Source organism: Cetorhinus maximus, chromosome 4 (genome assembly GCF_964194155.1).
Source record: "Cetorhinus maximus chromosome 4, sCetMax3.hap1.1, whole genome shotgun sequence".
Taxonomy (NCBI): domain Eukaryota; kingdom Metazoa; phylum Chordata; class Chondrichthyes; order Lamniformes; family Cetorhinidae; genus Cetorhinus; species Cetorhinus maximus.
The window spans coordinates 89624852-89652668 of record NC_135882.1 but is presented as its reverse complement, the minus strand read 5'-3'; the positions used below and the strand labels follow the sequence as shown (position 1 = coordinate 89652668).

Here is a 27817-nt window from a genome sequence, read left to right as displayed (position 1 = left end):
TACTAATACTGATTCCTGTCACCAATTTTGAAACCATAAGTGCCTAAGAATCATTTTACATCTGGTTATGCATGAGTCATGCTCTTCTCAGAAATGCAAATTTATTAAAATATCTGCGACAGGATGAAGTACAACCAGATGTTTTGATTGGCATACACTATTTTTGGTGGGATCATTGCCACCATTTCAATATCCTTCCTATCAATATAACAGTCTGCACCTTATCTGGCCATTTTATCTAGCTATCCCCTTTTGCTTTCTGAAGCCAGAACCCAGGTAGGCCCATGGTTCACTGATAAGTCCCTCTGTGTTCTTCTCCAGGCTGCTTGGCCAAGGTGGGTAGTCCCTTTTTCCTTGGCACTGGAGGAGACAAATTATCCAAGGAATCAAGCCTGAAAGGTGATCACAGATGAGGTTAGCAGCCATGGAGTTGTCTAGAGAACCTAGCTGCAGAGCCGCTAGCGCATCAGCAACCTTCTCCGTTCTTCCAGGGTGAGTGACTGACCTCAGTCTCCTTTGAGAGGCCAGCAAGCGGGTAAGTGTGATGGTGCATATGTAGCAGACAGAGAGCCCACCATGTCAGTACCAATGGGTGGAGGCTGCAGAATCTCCTGGGAAAGGAATGGCGGCAGCTCTGTCAGGGGACATGGGCCTGGCACAGTCGGCATGACTTGCTCCAGGGTGGCCCAATTCTACATGCATGTACTGGCTACAGACACTGCAGCGACCATGCAAAGCAAGTAGGTGTTGCATTTGCTCTAGTGAGGCCACTAACATAATTCTCCTGTGTCTCAGCATGATAACAGGAAGCGGGCACTGTGAGAAATGGATGTTATTTTTTTCATATTTTTGGGGAATATTGTCTTATTCGGTGAAAAAGCTGTGTGTGCGTGTGTGTGTGTGTGTATGATTTACTTAAGATGGGCAGAGATTAATAGGAAACAGGTTGTCTGGCAGGTTTAAAACATGAAAAGAGTAGAGGCATTAGGTTTGAAGTACAAGTAAATAGGTTAGATTTACCATTTGCATTGTTAGATAAGTTGAGAGTTTGTTTGAATATCAAAGAGGAGTCAGAGGTACAAAGAAACATTTTTGCATCTGCAGGAGTTCCATAGGTAAACAGAAGGGGGGATTGTTATATTTTATTGACCAGAAAGTGAAGATAAGGTAGAAACATGAAAGATCTTATATTTGGAAGGATTTGAGTTTCAAAGAGATGTGAAAACAATAGAACCTGAGATGAAAGAAAAAAAATAGGTAATTTAGAGTTACTGTGGAGTGCTTAGGTTGGCTGTAGCTGGCTGAGCTGTTGGGAGTTGAGCTGGAGCTGTGGGATGTAGCAGCTGGAGTTAAAGCTGGAGCTGTGGCTAAGAGAGGATGAAGTTTGAATGAATCATCCAGTCAATCCTGGAAAGTCTTGGGCTGCACAAAGCAGTTTTATTCTGAATTGGATTTTCTTAGCAGAGTGAAAGAGAGTTACGGGTCATGTGGTATGCCTTTATTGAAGCTACAGCAGTTTGCCTTGGGTAATATTACTGGATTTTTAAAAATATTAAACATCTCTCAGGGAGTGTTGCCTGGAAGGTGTTTACTTGTAGATCTGGCCAAGCAGAGGACCTTTTTGGGGGGAATGTTTTGTAAGGCTCAGTTTAACTGTGTATCTGTAATCTTGTGTGCTTAAGGTTTCTTTTATTCTTGCTCATAAAACTTTTACTTCTAATTTTAAAAATCCCAAAAGTGTTATTGGACCTCTTACTGCTTAGATCAGTATGTCCCCTTCTCATTTTCATAATACAAAAAAATAGTATGGCGCGTAAGCCAAGTTTCCCTCTGGGATTTGGCTTGTGCAGCAATCAACATCAGCTGTGGTCACAACAGTACAGACTAGAGGTGAAACTCTGCTCATCACCAAACTGACCCCAGTGGAGGAGTCCTTCATGAAGAACGCATTCAGGAAGCCGACATTTAAAGATCAAGAGACAGCACTGCAAAGAAGAAGGCCATTTGTATTTAATAATTTTCTCTTTCCAGCATTTCACAGGACTTTGGAAATGGAAAAAAAAACCTGAAATCAAACACAGACACAGTGAAGTAACTTCTTGAATATACTAGTCAATAAATGGCAGAGGCCATCAGACCACAGAATGATATGTCAATTGGTGCGCAGTCAAGGTAACAAACAGAGATTGTTACCTTTGTGGTTCTGTTTTTTAGTTTGGACCCTAACACCTCAAACAATCTCAGCAGAACATCATTCTTGCTTCAGCCTATATCTTTGGTTCCTCCATGGACCACAAAACTGGGTCCTCTTCCTTGTCCCACTCCAAGATCTTCTCTTGTCGCAGGGAGATGTCTTAACCGTGGTACCAGGCAGGCAACACAACGTTCAGAATTTCTGGGTGGGGATTTTCCAGCCTCGCTGTGGCGGGACCTGCTGTGGGGGATGTGGCGGGCCAGCCAAAAATCCATTGACTTTCGGTGGGACCAGACGATCCCAGTGGCAGGCGGGACCAGTAAATCCCATCCCTGGTCACAGCTGCAGAGAACGGTATCTATTCCCCCTGACTATACTGTCCTCAGCACTTCCACATTTACTTACCCCACTCGAATGGCTTCCCATACCATGGTGCTATGGTCAGTTTGGCCATCCAGCCTGCAGTCCTTGTTCTAATCTACACAGGTAGCAAGTACCTCATACCTGTTGATCAAAGTCAAGGGCTGAGGCTCCTCCTTCTCTATATGCTGGATCCCCATAGCTGTCTGACTCGCAGTCACACCCATCTGTTCCTGATCATTGAGCAACTCTAAAGTTCTACTTAACCTAAGCAGTGTGACTGCTCACTGGATCAAAGTGTCCAGGTAATTCACCCTTTCCCTGATGTCCTGCAATGTCTGTACCTCAGTCCCTAGCTCAGCAACTCTGAGCTGAAGCTCTTTGAACTGCAGGCTCTTACCATAGAGATGGGTCATAATGCTCTCCACAAAACTCCCACATGCTGCAATGACGGCACACCACCTGTCCTGCCATGTCCGTCTAACCTTATTTATTTGATAAGTTAATGAGTTAATTTTTTAAAAATTGAATCAGTTATTTTAGTTTATTAATTAACTGATTTATCTAGTTGCAGTTTCTAATTTAGTAAAGTTGTGATAGCAAGTTACAGTTTCCTAGTTTAGAGGCAAAAGAAAAGCATTTCCTTTGATTCCCTGAGACACTAAATATCTGTCTATCCCCCCCTGAAATGTATTCAATGCTGGAAGATCCACAAGCCTCTGGGGTAGAGAATTCTAAAGATTCACCACTCTTTGAGTGAAGTAATTTCTCTTTATCTCAATCCTAAATTGGTCACTGAGATTTGTCGACACTTCCACACTGGAAAGGCTGCCCTCCAAGCTCAGTACAATGTCTTCTGCTATATTGGAGCTGCTCTCTGCCATGGTCTGTACAGTGGCAGAGGGCGATCTGCCAGGTCTGCCAATGCCCCAAGCATCTCAGTGTGCATCATCATTCACATTCTCCTGTATGGCACCCCATTGAAATCTTCATCTCAGTTTCCTGCAGCATAACTCCACTGCAACTTCAGCCTCCGGGGAGCTGACACACAATCTATCCTTTTCCCCTGGGCTGGCTTCAGCACATTTGTACCCAGCGACTCAGCATGTGCTGACTGCAACTCTATACTACCCTCTAAGATCCTCAAGGTGCCAGTATTTGATGGTTGCAAGTGTAAGTGATGATGCTTGGAGTAGCTTTTTCCTCTACCTCCTGCCTCTGCTGAGGTTGTCCAGGCTTCTGCATTCGAAAGCATACAGGTGGAAGGGGGGGATGGGGTGGGGGGTGCGGTGGTGAGGTGGGGGCATTGGGATGAGGGAAGGGGGAGATGGGGAGCAAAGCAAGAATTCTATGGTCACACCATCTTCAACTTTCACTTGACGCCACATCTCAGGATGAGGATGGAGTTGAAAAGGGGCATAAAGCTGCATTTGCCATCACCCCAGGTAGCCTCTGCTGCATCAGGTGCCACAGGTTCTGTTACCTCTAGCCCCAAAACGCAAAAGACTACCTCCCCCAGGGGCCAGGAGATGGATGTACTGATCTTCTCCCTTTTGTTATAGGCAGAGTGTCAGTCATTGTGCAGTAATTTGATTGGGTGATGTGCCTGCCATAGCTGAATAGTTGGAGACCTATGGAGGCAGGGAGAGGTGGATGTGACGCTGGTAACAATGGAGTATGGGTGTGTGTGAGGTGGAGTATGTGATTGTCAGGTGCACATCCTGAGTGCCAGAGAGTGTGCTACTGGGTTAGTGATAGGGGTGTGGGGCGTTGACCAGTGTGAGAGGTTGGTGTGAGATGTACTGTGAGAATGCCCTCCTCTGCCTTGACCACCCGTAAGAGATTATTGCACTTGCTCCTGCATTGCTTGCAAGGCAAGAGGTCCATGGTTACCTTGAGCAGACTGTACTTCATGCCAGAGAGCCGGATGAAAATGAGATGAGAGCTGAGAAGGGGCATAAGGCAGTAACATATCCCCATCCTCAGTGTTCCAAGTGGCGCTGGATGCAACAGGCACCACTGCTGCTCACCCCATGAAGCGAAGAACCATGTTTTCCACAGGGCTCAGGAGATGCAGGTGTGCCTTGTCCAACACCAGTTCAGCTCTGCCCTCTATGTTTGTGTTGTGACCTTGCCATGCCAGTGAGAGAGAAGAATGTTAGTTATCCTGTTGCAGTACGTTTGGGTAATGTGCCTGCCATTACAGAATAGCTGTATGCATGTGGTAGTTGTGAGATGTGGCTGGCAGCAATAAATGTTGTGTGAGCATGGGGTGGTGCATCACACCTGAATCCTGACTGCTAGGGACAGTTACTGGGTGAGTGATGGGGCAAGGTGCGTTAAGCAGCATAGAAAATTGGTGGAGTGGTAGGTATGAGATGTCCTTTGAAGATGCATTCACTGACCTTATCTACCCTTGTGAGATCACTGAAATTCTTGTGGCAGTATTGCCAGGATCTCGGGGTCAGATTCTGGGAGTTGACCTCCAAGGCCATCCAAGCCCATTCCCTTCAGTGAGTGTTTCTTTAGGGCTTCCTGGCCCCCTGATGAGAAATAGCCTTCCTCTGTTGACCTCTATCCCTAAGGCCTTTGGTGCCGCATTCATAAACCTTAGAACCCTCTCCCTTCCCTGGTGTTTCATTTATTTCTTTATACTTGCTGACAATTGAAGTCAGACAGACAGCAGCAGCTCCCCTCTAAGTGCTGCAGGCTAACTGGGATACATGGTGGCCATGCAAACTACTAGGTCCCTATTAAGCATTCAGCTAGAAAGAAGCACAGATTTGCTCAGCTGAACACTCAAACCATTGAAATGAGGAGCCAACACAAAGTTTTTGTGCTGCCTGCCTCAACAGGACCAGGTGTGAATTGTGAATCACAGCCCCTGTGCCCGAAAGGTTTAGCCCCCTGTTTCTATCTATTGCTTTACTTTCTATTGCTATGCAGGTGAGGGAGGAATGAAAGATGAATTTTCAGGTAGTTCAAAAAAAATGCAACGTAACTTGCCACTACACAAGATAGTGGATATTTTGAACAGAAGGAATTGAGGATTCGAAAACTAGTCATACTAAAGCATAGTATTTCTGAATTGCAGGTTCCTAGATGCCTGAAAAGAGGAGGATGTCTTGAAGGAGTGGGAAAGAAATGAGAGCTAGGATAGGAAAATGAAGCATGAAAGTAAGATGGCCACTATTGATGAAGACCTGATTAGGTGTTTTAATCACAGGAGAACAGAACAACCTGTTTGAAAGCTCTAATTAATGAGGTTGTTGTTGTATATTTTATGCCTTAGAGCTATGCAGAGATGACACACCAGTTTCTATGTGTGTAACAAGGTTTATTCGAAGTGCTTTAGCATATCTGCTCCATGCTTATAGCTCTTTGCTTCCAGCAACTTGCAGTTTGTTTACTTTTCTTTGAGTCCAGACCCAGGCTTAACTAATCAAGCACACAGTGAGCATCAATAGTAAACAGACTCACATAATCAAACACAGAACAATTGAAAATTACACTGAAAATAAATGGATTATGTGAGACACAACCTCGCTTACACAAAGCTGTGCTGTCCAAACCTTGCTGTTAGTGTATAGACTGAGGACGTGTTGCTGGGTTTGTTAGCAGAGAATTCACCTAACTGAGTTTGAAATTGTGATGACACCAAACTTTTCAATCGTCCCTTGTCTGAGAAAAGGGAGAGGAGGCGAGTCGTGGCAAAATTGGTAAAGAACATACTATGTTGTTGTGCATTAACTAAATGGCCTGAGACAAGGTGAAATGCTTCATGATTGGGAAGAGCAAGAACCCTTGCTATTCCAAAAAGGTGATCAGTCCCCTCTCTATTTCTATAATTTCTTTCAGGCCAACGCCCCACCTAGAACTCTATCCATCTGACTCAAAACTCTGATGCACCCCTTATCCATCATTGGTGGTTGTGCCTTCAGTCCCCGAGGTCCCACATTCTGAAATTGCCTTCCTAACCCCCTTTGTAACTTGTCAACTCACTTTCTTTAGGATCTTTCTAAAAACCCAACCCTTGACCAAGCTTTGGGTCACCTCTTTTTAATGTCTCTTTCTCGAGTTCTATGTCCCTTTCTTCTAACAAAGTCTCTGTGAAATGTTTTGGGGCTTTTTCTACATTTTACATTTTTAATTATAAAACAATTTGTTACTGTAATTATTATTAAAATCTTTGCTAACTAAATGAGGGTTGTGTCTAACAATAATGATATTTTCTCAGCTTCAGTATGCTGATGTGTATTCTTCAGTATTATTGATTTGTTATCTGTTAAAACTAGCACTGATTAATATTAAAAAAAGTGTCAGCTGGAGACCTGAACAACAAACATTTAATTTCTGCCTTTTATACACCAAAAAAGCCTAAGGCCCTAATTTTCTCATCTACCACCACTGCAATGTTACTAATGATTCTGGAACATGCTGTCTCACCAGATGCTCAGAGCAAACTCCTACCTCTTTTAACTTTATCATTTCTCTGAATATTTTTAAGCATAATGGCCCCTCTATTTACAGGGAGGGGAGGGGTGGGGGAGAGTGACTGAACATGACCAAAGACCTTAGTGAGCCTGGAGATATGGAAATCCTGGCAAACATAACAGCAGGATCACATTAACAGTTTTCTCTTCCTTTTCCCATCCAGCAAATGACCTGGTTGACAGGCAGGCTGGTCGACTGCCAGGTGGGGAAAGCAGCAGCCAAAGACCCATTGAGAACAGTCCCCAGGAATGAGGATAGAGGCAGGCTGAAGATTGGAGTTTGGGGAAGGGATGGTGGCTGTGATCGCCAGAGTTTGGAAGAAAGAGAATATATTGAGCATTGTGAAGAAGATCAATGATCATGGCAGCGAGGAGAAAGAGGCTGTGATTGGCAGAGGAAAGGACAAAGACTGCCTTGAGAGTCAATTGGAACATTCCTGCTCCTCCTTGTGCACAAGGAGTGTCGCAAAAAGCATTTGTTGTTGCTACCCATGGTGTGTACTGCTTAAACACCATTAAGCACCTTGTAGAAGTTACCATGAAGTCTTTATTAACATTACAGAACTATGTACATATTTACAGTAGAGAGTAAAGGTATGGAGAGGACTCCAAGGCATGTCCTTACATGTTGCTGCCTAGGTCTACTCTGCTGACCTAAGCTCTAGGTCAGGTGCCTTCTTACATCATCAATCTGAACTCAGTCCCACGTTAACCCTTAATGTATGAGATCCTTCCACTACACCTCCCCGCAAGTCTTTATCCCCTGGATATAGACTGACAATAGTTACTTACAGTTTGATTCAAGTCTTATGTTATCATAAGGTTTGTGTACTTAACTTCAATGTTACAATTATAATTAATCTAACTCTAAACTACTTTGTGATTAACATTACAACATTAACAGCAGACATTAACAGAATTCGTATTACCCCTATCTCCCCCATCCTTCAACTTTTTGAAATCAGGGTTCAAGGTGGTCTGGAGGTCTTGTACCCCTGACATGTCACATTTGCCATCCAGTTGGGAAAGAGGTAGGATCTAGGGGCTATTGATCTTGGTGGTGGATTGTTGATTAGAGCTGGGTGCAGGCGTGGCTTCATGTTTCTTTTTCCATTGGTGAGTGTTGCACCACGCCTGTTTGGTTGGGTTGCCATGGCAGTGGTTTGGTACCGTGAGTGGTGGTTATTTCTCTCTGGGTGGACAGGAGTGGTATCTGTCCAGCTGTCTGTTGCATCCCTTCTTCTTCTTCTGCCTTTTCCTGCACCTGGAAGCCTCCTGGGGTTGACGGGGAGCTGTCCTGTGGATGGAAGAAAAATGTAGAGGTGGCTCACTTTTATTGAGCAGTGTTTGTGTCAAGCTGCTACCTGGTTCCAGTGGACTCTGTGTTTTAATCTGCTCTTGAAGGACAAGTAGGTGCTCTTTCAAATGTTAATTTTCTTGTTCCGCTCTTGCCTTCTCGAGCTGTGTATCAGTGAGTATGTTTGTCATTGCTGACAGCTCCAACACAGCTTTCTCTGAAATAGCATTCAAGGCCTTTGCCAACTCCTTGGCTGGGATTTTCCATGCCCACTGGTGTCTGGTGTGTTTGGTGATGTGAGCAGACAATATGGCGAGAAGGTCAAAAATCAGTTTCACAACATTGTGAAACCAGTTTGCAATTGTCCGTTCAGCCTGTCGATGACGGGCCACATTCCCCACCATTGGACATCAGGAATGTCATTGTAATACACCCCGCTGGACTCATAACCCTCACTGGATCATCCGCCCACATAAGCGGGAAAACATGCCAGTGAGAATGCGTCTTGACAACTGAGACGTGCAGAAGTTGGAACTTACCGCCAGGGCCTTGCTCACATCACAAACATCTGAGGAGCAGAAGATGCTGGAGCCCGACAGCAACAGGATCCTGGAGGAACATCCATGGCATGCTGGGTGGATTCGCATGGACATGGCTCTGCTGCGAAGCAGCTCACGGAAGTTGGAACGTCACCGTTAATGTTCACAATGGATGATGGTCGAGGGGGTGAGAGAGGAAGATTAAGATCAACTGGGAGAGGAAGAAGTGTCGGGGGCGTGAGGTTGGTGGGGGGGGCAAATGAAAGTGTTGGAGGGCTGATGTTCGGAGGGGGGGATTGAAGGTCTTGCGGGGTGAGGTTGGGAGGTGGGGGAATGAAGGTGCCAGGGGGTTGAGTTTGGAGGTGGGCGAGGGAGTACGAGGAGAGGAGGGGGTAATGGGGGAGAAGATGGCAACTGGGGTGGTAAGTGAAATGGGGGGTGTAAGGCGTAAGGGAAGGAGTTTGGGGAGGAAGGAGTGTGGAGAGGGGAGGGAGTAAGGGTGGAGGAAGGAGTCACGAAGGGGAAAGGAGTAAAGCTGGAGGAAGAAGTGAGGGTGTCTGAGGGAGTCAGGAAGGGGGAAATAGCAAGTCTGGAGGAAGAAATCAGGCTGGAGGAAGGAATTGAGACGGAAGGACTAAGGATGGCAGAAGAATGAAGGATTTCTGAGGAGTCAGGGATGGGGAGGGACTAATTTGGGGTTGAGGGGGAGCCTGGGGGGATCGGGGTAGCAATTCTGGGGGCAAAGGCGTCTGGAGTGGGGAAGGAGTTCCGGTGGGGGGGCGGGGGGGGGAGGCGGTAAGGGGTCCCAGGGGAGGGAAGGGGTCCGGGGGGGAAATGTCCAAGTGAATGTGCAAGGGAGGGGTCTGATGAGTTCATAGTTCATGAATGCTTCCTGGGAAGCAAGCTTCGGGTGGGCATGGTAGGAGGGAATGGCGAGAATGAGCGAGGGCGGAATGAGGCAGTCGAGTGGGAGGGTGAGGATTCGAAGGTAGAGGCAGAATGAACAGCGAGGGTGGTTGGTGGGGACTTGGAGGCAGGTACGGACACTGCAGGGGGGAAGGAGGAGCTCAGGGAGGTGAACCTGCCTCCTCCTGCTGCGGACATGTGTCCGTGCGGTGACCACTGGATTGTGAACCCGAGCCTGCTCTAGATCTAGGTTCCACCGAGATGTGTGTCTCTGCGCTGGTGCAGGGTGTGGTTAAGCACTGTGACGGGTCTTCCAAGCTGCTTATTTCCAGCTCTTCAATGGAGGAGGTGTCTTCTTGGCTGGAGGTGAGGATGTGGATGGGGCTGAGGGACTGGCTGGATGAGGATGTTGGTCATTTGGCAGAGCTTCCTGTGAACCAAAGTAGAGATAATTAGTGTATGGCAGCAGAGTCAAAAGCAGGAGAGAGAGCACTCACATTTGCATTGAGAGAGGGATGATGTGGTGCAGGATCCTCATGAGGGTGTTCGCCACCGATCTCACTGTCACCGCAGGCACGGTCCACATCCTCATCAGTCAGTGTGATGACACGCTCCTCAAAGTGAGTGAAGGGCCTAATGTGGGCCACTCACCCCCGGTCTGGGACCTCTTCCTGTTGATGTGAGCAGGCTTCTCCTGCATGAAAACAGATGGAGAGAGTTTGTGCAGGACACATGGCACGGCGTGGAATGTTTGTGTGGTGAGCGGCGCCATGGACAAGAATGAGGATGTGAGCTCGAGAGGATATGAGCCTGATGTAAATGTGAGGGTGTGTGTGAGAGTCAATGGTGTTGTCCCTTGAGGTGTGAAATCCCTGTGGATGTGTGTTGGGTTTGTGAGTGTGAGAGTTGAGAATGATGAGAAGAGTGAATTACCTTGGCAGAATTGATGAGACCATTCATCCTGTAGCATCACTGGGTGGCTGTCCTCTTTTGTAGGGCATTGGAGCTGACCACCTCTGTCACCGTCTCCCAAGCTGGATTAGTGAGGTTGCTGCCCATCCTGCGGCCAGAGCCGGGGTAAAGGACATCACAGCGAGCCTCCATGGTATCCAAATGACAGTTGAAGGATGCGTCATTGAACCTGAGGGGCTGCAGTCTTTTTGCCTTTCAGGGCCATGTCTTCTTTGCAGTAGCTGTGGGCTGGAAACACTGAGAGGTGTGCATGTGGCTGGACTTTAAATATAGAGCCCGGTGTGCTGAAGCGGCAAGGCAATGGCATGGCAGGCGAATGAGAGCCTGCTCGCCATGGAAATGGCATGTTTCCCAGGAATTCCCATAATTAATGCGGCGGGTTTGGGATGATACGATGTGAGAAGCTGCCATTGCGGCCAATGGGTAAAATGTCATTTTACCTGCCCGCTACTGCACTTACTGCAAACCTGGGACGATTCTGCCCCTTGTATTTTTCAAGGGATGCGGATCGCTTTGTCAAAGAGTCTTTCAAGGCACCAAGTTTGGTGAACTCCTTTCTTGTCTGCTGCTTGGCTGTACTTCATGTTGAGATCTTCCAGCCCTGTTTTAAGACAAACCTTTTCAGCTTGTATCTATGCTTTCTCGTGGTCTGCCTGACGCAGGGGCTTTTCCTTGTCATCTACTACCAGCTATTGGTATGGTCCAGGAGACATGTCTAGGTCATCGAGAAAGAAATCATCTGGGTCTTCTGGCCCAAGGTGCCCATAAAGAAAACTCGGCTGTGGTTCTGGTCAGTTCTGTCTCTTTGTCGCCCTTGCGTAGTTTGTTCGGATTTCGTCTTTTGCCTTTCTTTCATTTTGCTGCCGTATTTTATGGTTCTTTTCAAGCTCTGCATTCTCCTCAGCTTGAAGATTAAAATATTCATCAAATGTTGTTAACAATTCCCCAAGATTGGTGTTGGATTCATCCTGTAGCAGGCCTGCATCAGGACTATGTGCTTCGCAAGATCACCAAACCAGTAAAAAAAAATAATTGATCTGGGGTTTTCAATGATGCTTAATGGAGTCAAGTAATGTGAAAAGTCGTTTCTCAAGGATGCCGAATATCCTGTTGGGTTTGGCGTAGTGGAATTATGATGCATGGTTGAAAAAAATTTAAATTGTGGGTGTCCCTTTTAAGAGATCGGAGGATTTCAAAATGGTGCTGCTGAGGAGAAGATTTTCGCATACTTCGGACTTTTGGCGTGACTTTTAAAATGGCTGCGATGGGTTGGGAGGCGGAAGGAGCTGCAAAATGGCCCCAGTTGGGTCGCGACAGTGGGCCAGTAGAATGGTGTCAGTTTGCTGCGGATCAGGTCCGGGTTGGGAGGGCAGAAATCTCGCTAGTCGGGAGGCCAAAGGCTTTGCAAGGCACTCAGGCTATCTTTAAAATGGGGGTTTCGGAGTGTTTGGTGTTTTTTTTTCATTTGTTGCGCTCTATACGCATGGTCTGTAGAAACAGACAGACCAGACAGACAAGAAAGACAAGGCAGGTAGCGCAGCAGGCCCCCGAGGACAAACCACTTTCTAACAAGTAATCAGTTCTGAGTACCAATGGGGGAGAGTGTTCCTCAGGAGAGAGCAGTGAGAGTCATGATCAGTGCACCATGGGTGGCTCAGCTGTGCAGGGAGAGAGGATAAAACAGAGGAGAGCAATAATGGTAGCGGATTCAATGGTTAGGGGAACAGACAGGTGCTTCTGTGGTTGCAGAAGTGATTCCACGGTGGTATGTTGCTTCCCTGGTGCAAGAGTCATGGATATCACTGAGTGGCTTCAGAGCATCCTGGAGGGTGAGGGTGCATAGCCAGATGTCATGATTCACATTGATACCAATGATATAGGTATAAAAAGGGATGGGGTCCTGCAGGCTGAGTTTAGGGAGTTAGGAAGGAGATTAGCAGACAGGACCTCAAAGGTAGTAATCTCCAGATTACTTCCAAAGCCAGGTGCTAATAAGTATGGAAATGGGAGAATACACCAGATGAATATGTGGCTGGAGAGATGGCGCAGGAGGGAGAGCTTCAGATTTCTGGGGCATTGGGACCAGGTCTGGGAAAGGTGGGATCTGTACAAACCAGACGAACTACACCTGAATAGGACCGGGATAAATGTCCTAGCAGGGAGATTTGCTAGTGTTGTTGGGGAGGGTTTAAACTAGATTGGCAGGGGTTTGGGGACCTGAGGGCAGATTCAGATAGGACAAATTCAGAGCAGCGAGCGGGAGACAGAAAATTATCGAGTGACTGTGAAAAACAGAAGAAGCAAAGGTTAAAAGATTTACAGCACAGGAATGTGGCAATGTTATAAGGTATTTACATAATGTAAGGAGAATAGCAAACAAAGCCGATGAGCTGAGGGAACAGATAGATACACAGCAGCATGATATCATCACTATAACGGAAACCTGGCTTAAAGAGGGGCAAAAAAGGCAGTTCAACATTGCTGGATATAGGGTTTTCAGAGAGGATAGAGGGGGGCTAAAAAAGTGTGGGGGTGGGTGCGGTGGTATAGCATTATTGGTTAAAGAATCAATTACAGCTGGGATGATACACTAAACGAATACTAAATGAGGCCATATAGTTTGAGCTCAGAAATAAGAAGGGGGCAGCCATGCTATCAGGGATGTACTATAAACCCACAAATAGTGAGAGGGAGGTAGAAGAGCAAATATGTAGGCAAATTTCTGAGTGCAAAAACAATAGGGAAATAATAATTGGGGACTCCAACTACCTTAGTTTCAACTGGGATATGAACAGTGTAATAGGAACAGAGGGCACAAGATGCTTGAACTGCATTCAAGAGAACTTTTTTAGCCAGCACGTAACAAGCTAAATTCTAGATTTAGACTTAGGAAATTAAGCTGGGCAAATGGATGAGGTAGCAGTGGGTGAGTATTTTGGAGGTAGTAACAATGATACAGTTAGATTCAGCATAATTATGGATAAGGATAAAGATAGAACAGGAGCAGGAGTTCTAAATTGGGGAAAGACAAATGTTATGAAGCTGAGAGGTGAACTGGCGAAAGTGAACTGGTTACAGCTAATTGAAGGGAAATCAGTGACAGACCAATGGGAGGCATTCAAAAGCGAGATTCTATGGGCACGGTGTAGACCTGTCCCCACAAAGAAAAAGGGTGGTAATGGCAAATCTAGAGCTCCCTGGTTATTTAGAAGCATACAAAGTAAGATAAAGTAGATAAAGAAAGCTTATGACAGTCATAAAAAACTTAATACTGTAGAAAGCCTAGAGTGTAGAAAGTACAGGAGTGAATTAAAGGTAATTAGGAAAGCAAAAAGAGGGTGTGAAAAAATATTGGCAGGCAAAATCAAAGACAACCCAAAGATGTTTTACCAGTTCATTAAGAGCAACAGAATAACTAAGGAAAGGGTAGGGCCTATCAGAGATGTATATGGTAACTTGTGCGCTGATTCTGAAGATGTGGGCAGTGTTCTCAATGAATACTTTGGCTCTATCTCCACTAAAGAGAGGAATGATACAGGTATTCTTGCTAAAGAGGAGTATGAAATATTAGATACAATAGGCATAGTGAGAGAGCATGTACTGGAGGGCCTGACATCCTTGAAGGAGGATAAATAACCAGATGGTTTGTATCCCAGGTTGTTAAAGGAAGCCAGGGAAAAAATGGCAGATGCTCTGAGGATCATTTTCCAATCCTCATTCAATACAGGTGAGGTACCAGAGGATTGGAGGTCTGCGAACATTGTACCATTATTTAAAAAGGGTGAGAGGGATAGGTCAAATAATTATAGGTCATTCAGTATGACTTCTGTGGTGGGCAAATTATTAGAATCAATTCTGAGACAGGATAAACTGCCACTTAGAAAAGAATGGATTAATCAGAGATAGTCAGCATGGTTTTGTTAGGAGAAGGTTATGCCTTACTAATTTAATCGAACTTTTTGAGGAAGTAACGAGGAGGATTGATGAGGGTCATGCAGTGGATGTTGTCTATTTGGATTTTAGTAAGGCATTTGACAAGGTCCACGTGACAGATCAGTCAGAAAAGTAAAAGCCCAATGGATACAGGGGAATGTGATGAGTTGGATCCAAAATTGGCTCAGTAACAGGAAACAAAGGGTAATGGTTGACGGATGTTTTTTGCAAATGGGAAACAGTTTCCAGTGGCATTCCAAAGGGAGTGTTGGGGCCCTTGTAGTTTGTCGTATATATCAATGGTTTGGGCTTAACTATGGGAGGCGTGATTGGGAAATTTGAAGATGACACAAAAATTGGCCGTGTAGTTGATAATGAAAAGGATAGCTGTTGTCTCCAGAATTATATCAATGGTTTGGTTGAGTGGGCAGAAAAGTGGCAGATGGAATTTAATCCAGAGAATTGTGAGGTAATGCATTTGGGGAGGGCAAACAAAGCTAGAGAATACACAATAAATGGGAGGATATCGGGAGGGTTAAAGGAAGTAAGAGACCTTGGAGTGCATGTCAACAGGTTGCTGAAGGTGGTAGGGCAGGTGGATAAGGTGGTAAAGAAGGCATATGAATTTCCTCCTTTTATTGAACGAGGTGCAAAAGCAGGGATGTAATGATGGAACTGTATAAAACGCTGGTTAGGCCACAGCTAGTCACCACATTACAGGAAGGAAATAATTGCTCTGGCAAAAACACAGAGGAGATTTACAAGAATATTGCCAGGTCTTGAAAATTACAGCTATGAGGAAAGATTGGATAGGCTGGATTGTTTTCCTTGGAACTGAGGAGGCTGAGGGGTGACCTGACTGAGGGGCATAGATAGAGTAGACAGGGATGTCTAGTTTCCCCTAGCAGAGGGGTCAATTAACAGGAGGCACAGATTTAAGGTAATTGGTAGAAGGATTGGAGGGGACATGAGGAAGAGTTTCTTTACCTGGAGGATGGTGGGTGCCTGGAATTCGCTGCCTGGTTTGGTCGTTGAGGCAGAAACTCTCAACTCATTTAAAAGGTACCTGGACCTGCCTCTAAAGTGCTGTAACCAGCAAGGCTATGGACCAGGTGCTGGAAGGCAGGATTAGAATGAGCAGTTTTTATTTTTTACTTTTTGGCTGGCGCAGACATGATGGGCTGAATGGCCTCTTTCTGTGCTGTAACTTTTCTATGGTTCTACGGGCCATGTGGAGTGGGTGCCAAGTCGGAGGTCAGGCTAAAGATGATAATGCAACTGAGCTTTCTGCCTGACTGATTTTTCAAGAAATATTTCACAAGACGGGCTTCCTTGGAACTTTAAAAAGATTGTATCTCACCCTGCAGGCTGCTGGCTGCTAGCTCTGCTTTGTTGAAGCTGCTTCCACAGGGATCCAGTGGAGGCTTCAGCTTGAGCTTAACTTCTTTTTTCTCTGCTGCCAGGATCTTCTTTCTCTGGAGCTTCTCAGGTGAGTTTTCTCAGCTTCTTGCATCTTGGGGTGGGGTGGCGGATTTTTCGGAGCAGAAATTCGTTGCTGTAGCCCTTTTCTTGATTTCTTCAGATTTTTATAGAGGATGTGGATTTTGATCTCTAGCAGCAACCATGTTTTGTTGGGTTGTCACTATCCATGGTGTGTACTGCCTGGACACCATTAAGCAGTCTTGTAGCAGCTACCAAGAAGTCTTTATTAACATTACTGAACTATTTACATATTTATAGTAGAGGATATAGGTATGGAGAGGACTCCATGGCAACATGTCCTTACATGTTGCTACCTAGCTCAACAATGCTGAACTAAGCTCTAGGTCAGAGGCCTTCTTACATCACCAGTCGGTGGTACTGTATTCAGTCCCAGGTTAACCATTAATGTACTGGTTCCTTCTACTAAACCTTTTCCTTCTGGAGCCAGCAGTTCCTACCTTGGACTTTCATTACTGGGTTTCCAGGGCTGTGGAAAACTCGTGAGCCATCTGTAAAAGTTGAAACAGGCTCTCAATTGCACTTGTAATTAATTTAAATATGCTAAAGAAGTGACCAACCTCTCCATGGTGGAATACTTGCATGTATTGCTACCTACCATTGTTAAAATGGTGTCAGGGATAGAAGGATCCTGTTAAGGTCACATTTAATGCCAGCAACCTCTTGCCACCTGTCATGGAGTGGGTTAAGATTGAGGTCGATGTCACTGGAGCACTCAGTTTTGGTTGGAATAATTGGATGAATGACTGAATTCCTGTAAAACAAACATGCCAAATTTAATGTTTTTGTCCCTCTGGGACTTTTTAACATTTTGATTTATTTGACATTTTTTTAAATAGAATGTGTTTATATTGCCTTTGCCAGCTTCAGTATCAAGTTGTCTGGAAAGAAATAAAATACAATATATGTTAGCTCCTCAGGCATTCAGAGAGCCTCCAAGGAAAAGGCTCTAGTTTGTTTCTCTAAAGTTACCAATAAATCAGAAAAAGAAATGAATTGCAAATGCTGCAAAATTAAAAGAGAAAATAGTAAAACATATGCAGAAGCCCACATACATGCTAACCTTTAAAATTCAGTAAAACCCCCTACCACAAACTGTTCTCTAACCATAGACCCCATCTCTGTCCCTAATACTTTCTGAGGCTGTTGGCAACCATGACTTGAAACTGAGATGACCCATATCCACTCCATCACTGAGACTCCTCCTTCCACTTCTGTAACATCCCAAGTCTTTACCCTATCTCAGTTCTTTTGCTGCTGAAACCTTGATTTGCCTTCCTTATTGGTTGCTGTACCTGCATGCTAACATATTGTGATTCTTGTACAAGGACCCTTCAATCCCTCTGTACTGTAACATTCTGCAGTGTCTCTCCATTTAATTCTATTCTACCAACAAAGTGGACAACCTCAAAATTTCCCACATTTTTCTCCATCAGCCAATTTTTTGCCCACTCATTTAACCTATCCATAACCCTTTGCAGACTCTGTATCCTCCTTACAACTTGCTTTCCTATCTATCTGTGTATTGTTTCAACCTGGTTTGGGACTATTAACATATAAAAAGAAATCCAAATACCTTGTTTTAAAGAATAGAACTATGCCACAAGTTTCACTTTTTTTTAAAGAAAACACAAACTTTATTGTATAAAAAAGACAAACACTATAAACTTAACAATATGGTTTATAAGTGCAGATGCTGTATGCTCAGGTTTGCTTCCTATTTCCCCCAAGTATTGTCTTACAATACACATCAATCTTAACGTTATTTTATTATTCTTTCATGGGTTGTGTGCGTCACTGGCAAGGCCAGAATTTGTTGCCAATCCCTAACTGCCCTTGAACTGAATGGCTTGCTAGGCCATTTCAGAAGGCTGTTAAGAGTCAACCACATTGCTGTGGGTCTGGAATCACATGTAGGCCAAACCAGGTAAGGATGGCAAATTCCCTTGCCTAAAGGACATTAGTCAACCAGATGGGTTTTTACAACAATGGTTTCATGGTCATCATTACTGAGGCTAGCTTCTCAATTCCAGATTATTGATTGAGTTTAAATTTCACCAGCTGCTGTGATGGGATTTCAACCCTTGTCCCAAAACATTAGCCTGGGCCTCTGGATTACTAGTTTGGTGACATTACCACTACACCACTGTGTCCCCTAAATTTACTTCTGCATGGACGACCCTAAGTATGCCACCGTCCTCTGGAGAATTCTCCGCAGCTCCATCTATTCTCAGAAGTAAAACTTTCATTTATCATCGCTTGACTGTGGATGCCTTAGTCCCTTGTTTTCATTACTTTTCCATACTTCCAGGCTAATCTGCTTGTTACTTTATTTGCCACAAGATTCTATGGGGGCCACTGTAGATTCTCCCACTAGTTTCATACTAGGCAATCTTACAGCTTCTGTTCCCTCACAAATTCAATTTGAGATTAAGCCTCACCCACATTCTACGTGGTGAATTATGAAGTTAGGGTTTTTCTCTGCTTACAGTGTGGGTCTATCCAACAGTCATTTACTGTAGATAGCCTCTTTCAATAGGTTGAAAATTTCACACATCAGTTTCAAGCTGCAACTAACTTTATCAGCAAGCACCCAGATAAATGGAAACCAGAGAAACTCTCTAAGCTCCACCCAACTCCATGAATATCTAGTCTGCTCTGAGATGTCCTTAAATTGATCTTTAGGTTAGTTATCTCTCATGTACAATTTCTCCTTTGACGTGATGAAGTAAATAGGTTTTACAACCTTTCAGGGTTCACTGAATGCTTTTAAACTAATTTAGCTCTAACCCCCCCCAAAACAAAAACATCTCTCTGGAATTTCCTATCTGCAAGTATAACAGACATCATGGGCAGGATTTTCCCTTCTTCAGGTGGGCATGGCCTGGGAGTGGCCAGAAGACCGTCCGCTGCCCGCTATCAGGCTCAGACCATGATTTCACGCTGGTTGGCCAATTAACGGCAGCCAGCCTGAGACGTGTATTAAGATCCTCAACGCTGCCGGGATGGGGATGGGAGGAGCACGAGTGCTGAAGCCTGCACATGTGCAGGGGAGCGTACACTGAAAGCTCCCTGAAGGCACAGTGGTGCATCAGGGAGCTGACGAATTTTAAATACATAAATAAAGATTTTACAAATTATATAAACATGTCCCCATATGTAACTCAGTCACATGAAGAGGGACATGTCAAAACTGATGTTAAAATTTTTTTATTTTTTTTTAGTAACCATTGGAAACCCCATCCCACCTGTGGATGAGGTTTTGTGAAAAATACAAAGGCCGCTTGACCTTTTCGCCCACCCGCCAACCGAACAGTTGAGTGGGCAGCGAAAAATATAACTTAATTAATTGCTTAAGGGCCTTAATAGGCCTCGTAATTGTCGGCAGGTGTGCTGCCGCCTCTCACATGCACCCACTGACTGAAAGATCACGAGAGCACGCGATGATCTCAGGACGCTCGCCCAAGGTCATCGCGCACTATTTCACTCCTATTCGGGTCGGGTGCACGCCCGCCCACGGGATGAAAAATTCTGCCCCATGTCTCTAGTTCTTTAGTTAAGTAAGCCCACCTGCTGCTTTATGATCTCACCTTTCTAGCTGTTAATCGCTTAAATCAATATAGCTCCAACGCTTTAAGTGTAATAGACTCCAAGGTTGCTCTAATAGCATTTATTCCATTTTCTACAGTTAAACTTTAATTCCTAAAGCTAAAAATTATTTACTAAAACACATGAATCATGAACTAGGTATTTGTAACTGCATCATCAGAAATTTTGGCTCTAATACATGTTCCTTCATCCAACTTATTAATATATTATAAATAGTTGAGTCCATGTTGCCTGTCCAGTTCCAGGGATTGGGACATCTGCACAGGGCTGGAGGGGAACGTGGAGTGGGAGGAGGATGATCCAGTTGTTGTGACTCATATTGGTACCAATGACATAGGTAGAACTAGGAAAGAGGTTCTGCATAATCAGTATGAGGAACTAGACATCAAACTAAGAAGCAGAACCTCAAACGTAATAATCTCTGGATTATTACCTCAGCCATGTGTAAATTTGGCATAGGGTAAATAAGAATGGAGAGATGAATGCATGGCTCAAAGACTGGTGTGGGAGAAGTGGGTTTTGGTTCGTGGGGCACTGGCATCAGTACTGGGGAAAGTGGGGGCTGCACTGAGCCATGCGGGGACCAGTGTTCTCGCAAGCCACATAACTAGGGAGGTAGAGAGTGCTTTAAACTAAATAAGGGGGTGAGGGATCAAGCTTGGGCAGATGTTGAAATCACGAGGTAGAGTCTAAGCAGGAGAGTAATATGGGAAATGAGGGTCAGAGAATGGCAGGGATGGAAAAAGAGAAAATACCTAAGAATGCATAAACATTCAAGACTACATGTTACAAAGGTAACAAAAAGGCAAAACTAAAGGCTCTGTATCTGAATGTGCGTAGCATTCATAATAAATAAATGAATTGATAGTACACATTGAAGTAAACAAATATGATCTGATAGTCATTACGGAGACATGGCTGCACGATGAGAAGGATTGGGTCCTGATTATTGAGGGTATATGACACTCAAAAAGAATAGGAAGCTAGTTAAAGGTGGAGGGGTAGCACTGTTAATCAAAGTTGGCATTTGAGCAATTGTTAGAGATAACCTTGGTTCAGGAGATCAGGATGGAGAATCAGTTTGGGTGGAGATGAGGAATAGTAGGGAATGATGTCACTAGTGGGAGTGGTCTACAGGCCCCTTAACAGTAACCACAATGTAGGACAAAGTACACAAGAAGAAATATTGAGTGCTTGTGATAAAGGGACGGTAATAATCATGGGTGATTTTAATCCACATATAAACTATAAAAATCAGATTGGCCGTAGTAGCTTGGATGAGGAGTTCATAGAATACTTGCGAGATAGTTTCTTAGAGCATCAAATTCAGGAACCAACCAGAGAGCAGGTTATATTAGACTTGGTATTGTGTAATGTGACAGGATTAATTAATGACCTCAGAGTAAAGGCATCCCTAGGTAGCAGCAACCACAATCTGATTTAATTTTAATCCAGTTTGAAAGAGAAATGTACGGGTCTAAGATTAGTATTTTAAACTTAAATGAGGGCAACTATGTGGGCATGAGAGCTGAGCTAGCTGAAGTGAACTGGGACACCAGGCTAGAGGACAGTTCGAGAAAGGAGCAGTGGGAGACATTTAAGGGGATATTTCAGAATAAGTATATTCCTTCTATAAAGAAATATTCTAAGGGGAGGAGCCACCAGCCTTGGTTAACTAAAGAAGTTAAGGAAAGCATTGAGCCTAAGGAAAAAGCATATAACTGCACAAAGGTGAGTGCCAGGTCAGACGATTAGTCAGAATGTAAAAAACGGAAGAAAATGACTAAAAGGTTAATCAGGAGAAATAAATTATAGTATGAGAGGAAGCTAGCTAGAAAAGTAAAAACAGATAACAAGAGTTTCTACAGCTATTTAAACATGAAAAGAGTAGATAAAGTGAATGTTGGTCCCCTAGATAGTGAGAATGGGGAGTTAATAGTAGATAATAAGGAAATGGCGAATGAAATGAACAAAAATTTTACTTCTGTCTTCATGATAGAGGATACAAAAAACAATCCAGCAATAGCTGTAAATTAGGAAGTGGAAGGCAGAAGGGAAGTTGGTAAAATTACAATCATTGGGAAGTGGTACTGAGCAAACTGATGGAGCTGCTGCCTGACAAGCCTCCGGATCCTGATGAGCTTCATCCTAGGGTCTTAAAAGAGGTGGATGATGAGGCCGTTGACGTGTTGATGTTAATTTTCCAAAAATCACTAGATTCTGGAAAATCAGACTGGAAAGTAACAAATATAACCCTTCTATTCAAGAAGGGAGGGAGGCAGAAAACAGGAAACTATAGGCCAGTTAGGGTCGGTTATGGGGAAGGTGTTAGAATTGATCATTAAGGAGGTTATAGCTGGGCACTTAGAAAAGCTCAAGGTAATTGGGAAGAGTCAGCATGGTTTTATGAAAGGGAAATCGTGTTTAACCAATTTATTGGAGTTCTTTGAAGGAGTAACTTACGCTGTTGATAAAGAGGAGCCTGTATATGTGCTGGACTTGGATTTCCAGAAGGCATTCGATAAGGTGCCACATCAAAGGTTATTGTGGAAAATAAAAGCTCAGAGTGCAGGGGGTAACATATTAGTATGGATAGAAGATTAGCAGGCTGGGAGAAAATGGAGAGTATGTATAAATGGGTCATTTTCTGATTGGCAGGATGTAACGAGTGGTATCCCACAGGGGTCTGTGCTGGGGCCTCAACTTTTTACAATTTATATCAATGACTTGGATGAGGTGAGTGAAGACATGGTAACTAAATTTGCAGATGACACAAAGATAGGTAGGAAAGTAGGTTGTGAAGAGGACATAAGGAGGTTGGAGATAGATATAGGTAGGTTGAGTGAGTGGGCACAAATCTGGCAGATGGAGTGCAATGTGGGAAAATGTGAAGTTGTTCACTGGCAGGAAGAATAAAAAAACAGAGCATTACTTAAATGGAGAATGTCTGCAGAATTCCGAGGTGCAGTGCCATCTAGGTGTTCTCGTACATGAGTCACAATGAGTTAGTATACAGGTACAATAAGTAATTAAGATAAGAAAAGAGGAAGAGGAACAGCAAGGCTGGTTTGTATGTTGAGGCCTGTAACTTAATACTAAACTTGCAAATTCGAAACATTGGTTAATTTGAGCTGGCTGTGGTTGTAATTTTACCTGCAAGGGTTTACCTGGGTGGGCAATGTTGTCTAGTTTTATCTTTCAGGCATCTGATTGTGTAAGCAGTTCCAGTAATACAAGCTTTCTGCAGCAAGATGACATGGCTATACCATACTTTCTAGAGTGCTGATGTGCAGCTTCATACCAGAAAAATGTTGCTCTGCTCTTTGTATTTTCTATATCTTATCCAAATAGGTTGAGGTTCAATATCCTTGCATGCAAGTCTGTATTCAGGAGATCGTGGCACAAACTAAAGCTCACTTCACAACAGCTAAGTGCTTGCTTGAACTTAATGAATTTACCAGGATTTTTTAGCATCTCGACTTTGGGTCAAATCTATGTTCAGTTGCAGAGGTTAATAATGACAGTGAACTGAGCTTGGCTTCAAGCCTGCTATGACTTCACTTTTAAATTCTGTTAAGCTTGTGGGTGAGATGATGGGTGGCTATAGTTAAGACTTGAAGAATTAACATGAGATTATTTTGGGCTTTAAGCCTACATTCGCTGCCCTGTCTGGGGATTTATACATTATTCATATCAGGAATGATGTAAATTGTTGCACTTTGACACAGCTTCATGCTGTTAATACATGTAGCTGGGCTTTATGCCTTGAGTTACCAATTAATCTGAAGGGAATGATATAGTATACTGACATTACTGTCTGGGCTTTATGCCTGCAATGCAGAGAGTATTCTCACTAAGGTGGGGTTTCAGTATGAACATTTTCTTTCATTTGGGCTTTATGCCTGGAGGACAGGGTTGTAACTTGTTACATCTACGTAGCTGGGAAAAGCCACTTCAATCCTACTTACAATGGAGTCAATAGCATGGGAATGGCTTCTAATTGGCTATACCTGGGTACTGTGTGCCCCCTAATCCTTTCAAGAAGGCTAATGGGATCCTATCCTTCATTACAAGAAGAATTGGAATAAAAGTAAGGATGTTATGCTCCAGTTATACAGGTCATTGGTGAGACCACATCTTGACTACTGTGTGCAGTTTTGGTCTCCTTAGTTAATGAAGGATGTTAATGCATTAGAGGTCTGCTTTCAAGGTCCTGCTGTGTGGCAGTATTACCTCCTTCGCCTGTGTAACTGGATTTGCTGGGGTCACAGGAAGAGGGGATTCGGATGAGCCGGACACTCTTGGAGTCACCTGGATGGATGGCCCTGGATGTACACCTGCTGATCCTCCTCCATAAGGGTGCCTGAGGGCCCCTGGCTGACCCCTTGAGGAGAAGGGGAAGCTAAAATGAGATTGGGTTGCTCTGCATTTCTCTCGCGTTGACACTGTTGGAGGCCAAATATGGTGTCAGCGATGGAGTTCAGCCTGCGCAGGAGAGCGGGATTGATGCCCTGGACCAAAATCTCCCTGGCGGTTGCCATCCTACCTGTGTTGATCTTAGTGCTGGCATACCAATGCACTATCACCACAATATGAGGAGTGCAGCAGACATCCTTTCCTGATGTTCCCAAGCTTGCCATTGCAGCTCCAGCAACTAAGGTATGACCGAGTTCAGAGGCTCATGATCTGGCTCGGACTGAGCAGATTTCTGACCTCCAGCAGTCCTCCGAGTGCCAGAATGCTGGGAATTCCCTGCTTCCGCCTGCTGTGGGTCAGACAGTGAGATTTTTTTTTTGTCTGTTCATGGGATGTGGGCATCGCTGGCTATGCAAGCATTTATTGCCCATCCCTAATTGCCCTTGTTCAGAGGGCATTTAAGAGTCAACCACATTCCTGTGGGTCTGGAGTCACATGTAGGCAAGACCAGGTAAGGGCATTAGTGAACCAGATGAGATTTTACAACAATTGACAATGGTTTCATGATCATCATTAGACTTTTAATTCCTGATTTTTTATTGAATTCAAATTCCACCATCTGCCATGGCGGATTTGAACCCGGGTCTCCAGAGCTTTACCCTGGGTCTCTGAATTACTAGTCCAGCCTCAATATCACTATGCCATCGCCTCCGCAATATGCTCACCAGATTGTGACCACGAGGCTACCCTAAAGATAGGTCCCACCAAGGTGTGTATCTCTGTGCTAGTGGAGGGTGTGGTTGAAATTTGTGACAGGTCTTCAACAAGGGTTTTATCAGATTCCTCTTCTGAGGTGCCTTCAGAGCTTGAGTCAAGGGCCTGGGCCATGGACCCCCTTGGCTGTTCCCCAGATGTGCCTGTGAAAGCAAGGAGAGATAATTAGTCCATGACCTGTGAAAAAGGACACATCACTTTCAGCATGGTTGTCTGATGACTGTTGCACTGCTGGATTCTCACTTGGTTGAGCACCGCTCACCTCACCATCAGCACTGGAATGGTCCAGATATTTGCCAGCCAGCCGGATGACTCTATTTTCAAAGTCTGTGAGGACTTTGATGTCAGGCAATCCTCCAACAGTCTGCGATCCCTCCCTTTTCTTGTATGCCAGCTTGCATGAATAAAGATGGAAATGATGTAAGCAGGATGCCTGCCAGGCCAGTTGAGAAGAATACCTGGCAAGGATGTGTGGTGAGTGGTGCCATGGACGGGATGAGGACACGATTGCAGGACAGATGAAGGTATGTGTGTGATAGAGTGAATGCTGATGTCCCTTAAAGTGGCAGTGAGTAAAATCCCTGTGGATGTGTGATGGGTTTGTGAGTGTGTCAGTTGAGAGTGATGAGACGAGTGACTTAGCGGAACTGAGGAGATCATTCATCCCCTATCTGCGCTGGGTGGCTGCCCTCTTTTGCGGTGAGTTGGCCTTACCACCACTGCCACCGCCTCCCATGCAGGATCGGTGACGTTGCTTGCTGGCCTTCACCCAGACCAGGGGTAGAAGACATCGCGGCGAATCTCTGCTGCATCTAGTAGGCACTCAAGGAGGTGTCGCTAAATCTGGGGGCAGCATGTTTCCTCCCTTTGGCAGCCATCAGTTCACAGCAGCTTCCTATCCCTTGAAGAGTGCTAGCCCTTTGCTGGGGCAGCCTTTAAACATGGCACCCGGTTTACTGAAGGCCTGAGGTGATGACGGGGTGGGCAAATCAGAGGACTCCCCACCAGCAACCCAGCTTGTTTTCTGGGAATGCTTGATTAATGAGGCGGGATTGGGACAATGCAGTGCAAAAATCCGCCATTGCAGCCAGCGGGCAAAATGTCTTTTTCCTGCCCACTACCACATTTAGTGCCAATCTGGGATGATTCCAACTACAGTCTCAAAAACCAATGAGTGACTGCAGTTACAGGTTGGAACACTCCTGGAACAGTGCAGCATATATTAGAATTCATTAGAAATGAAGGGTAGCTAACTTTCAGAATCAGAGTAATCCCACTGTTTGGTGGAGCAATCAAACCCCAGTACCATTCTTTCACATAGGAGACAAGTTGGAAATAGAGCATGTGTCAGAAAACAATATGTGAAAGTATATACAATTGATTGTAGTATATCCGTTGATCCAGCATATAAACCAACTCCATTTTCTTGGTGTGAAAATTTATGTTTAGGCCTACACTCAGCAGATAAGTTGATACCCCTTTTTTGCTTTACTTGCATTAGGAGTCGCCCTCAATTTTTGGGCCTACCGCCGCCTGCGATCGGCACCACACCGCGACTTCATGCTGGTGGGCCGATTAAGGCCTGCCCAGTGTGAAATGCAAGCGGCAGCGCTGAGTGCTGCCTGTGTTGGCGGGGGTGGTGGGGTGGGATGGCAGGGAGTGCGAGCGGGCCGAGCGTGAACTACGCGCATGCGCGTGAGTGAGTGCTGCATAATCTCCCTGAGGTATGGAGCTGCCTCAGGGAGATGAAGAGATATTTTTAAAAATATTTTAAAAATAAAAATGTAATGAAACATGTCCCCTCATGTGACTCTGTCATAAGAGCAGGGACATGTTATTAATGAAAAATTAAAGTATTTATTTTATTTTTATTTGCTTTTGGAAACCTCATCCTGCCTGTGGATGAGGTTTCCAAAAGAATGCAAAGGCTGTTTGGCCTTTTCGCCTGCCCGCAGCGAAGACTTTACGTTAATTGATAACTTAATGGCCTTAACAGGCCTTTTAATTGTTGGTGGGCGCGCTGCTGGCTGCAGCGCGTGCCCACCGACCGAACTATTGGGCGACTGCGCGTTGACGTCGGCTAATGTCAACGCGCATCATTTCATGATCGAGCGGGTTGGGCGCACGCCCACCTGCTGAGTGAAAATTTCTGCCCATAATGTGTGGAATAGGCATCCCAGTGGCCTATACAAAGAATGCATGTTCAGATTCCAAATAACCAATGAGATCAAGAGGCACCTGAAACAAAATAACACCCACATTGCAGTTATGGCAGGTGGCCTAATGTCTGTATTTCAACATTTGGATGTGTGCCTCAACAAGCCATTCAGGAATAATGTTCATCCGGAATGTAATAGGTTGATTGTTAACGGAGAAAAAAAATTCGGAAAGAGTGAAAATATACGTCTGCCCTGCTTGATGTTGTGTGTGGTTTTGTCATTAAATTGTAGGATGCTATTAATGCACAAACTGTCATCTGAGCATTCAAAAAATCCAGAATTCCCAATCCAATGGATGGAGAGGAAGATGAATTGTTGTAGGGAGATGATTCTGAAACCGAAAGTGGCAAACCTGATCCAAAAGGGCCTTATGATGATGCCATTGCCAAAGTGACTCAGAGTGAATGTGATGAACTTTTACATCAGATGCAGAAGACAATGAACTTGACGGCTTTTAAAGTGTTTTGATTGTGATTAAACACATCAATTCATTCAATAAAATGTGTCACATTGATTTAATTTTAATTACTTGTTATTTCAAATTTCAAAATGGTGACCACCTACATCGACAGTTGTTCACGTTTTATACTCGACATATAAGTCAA

General features: G+C 44.5%; 1 long non-coding RNA gene across 1 annotated transcript; it reads left to right on the top strand.

Annotated features, from left to right (window-relative positions):
* LOC144679332 (uncharacterized) lies at positions 1-27728 on the top strand. Its single transcript, XR_013576321.1, has 4 exons — positions 1-2172; positions 5649-5731; positions 7212-7541; positions 27444-27728. It is a non-coding gene; the product is annotated as an uncharacterized LOC144679332 (long non-coding RNA).
* Positions 27729-27817: the final 89 nt, after the last annotated feature.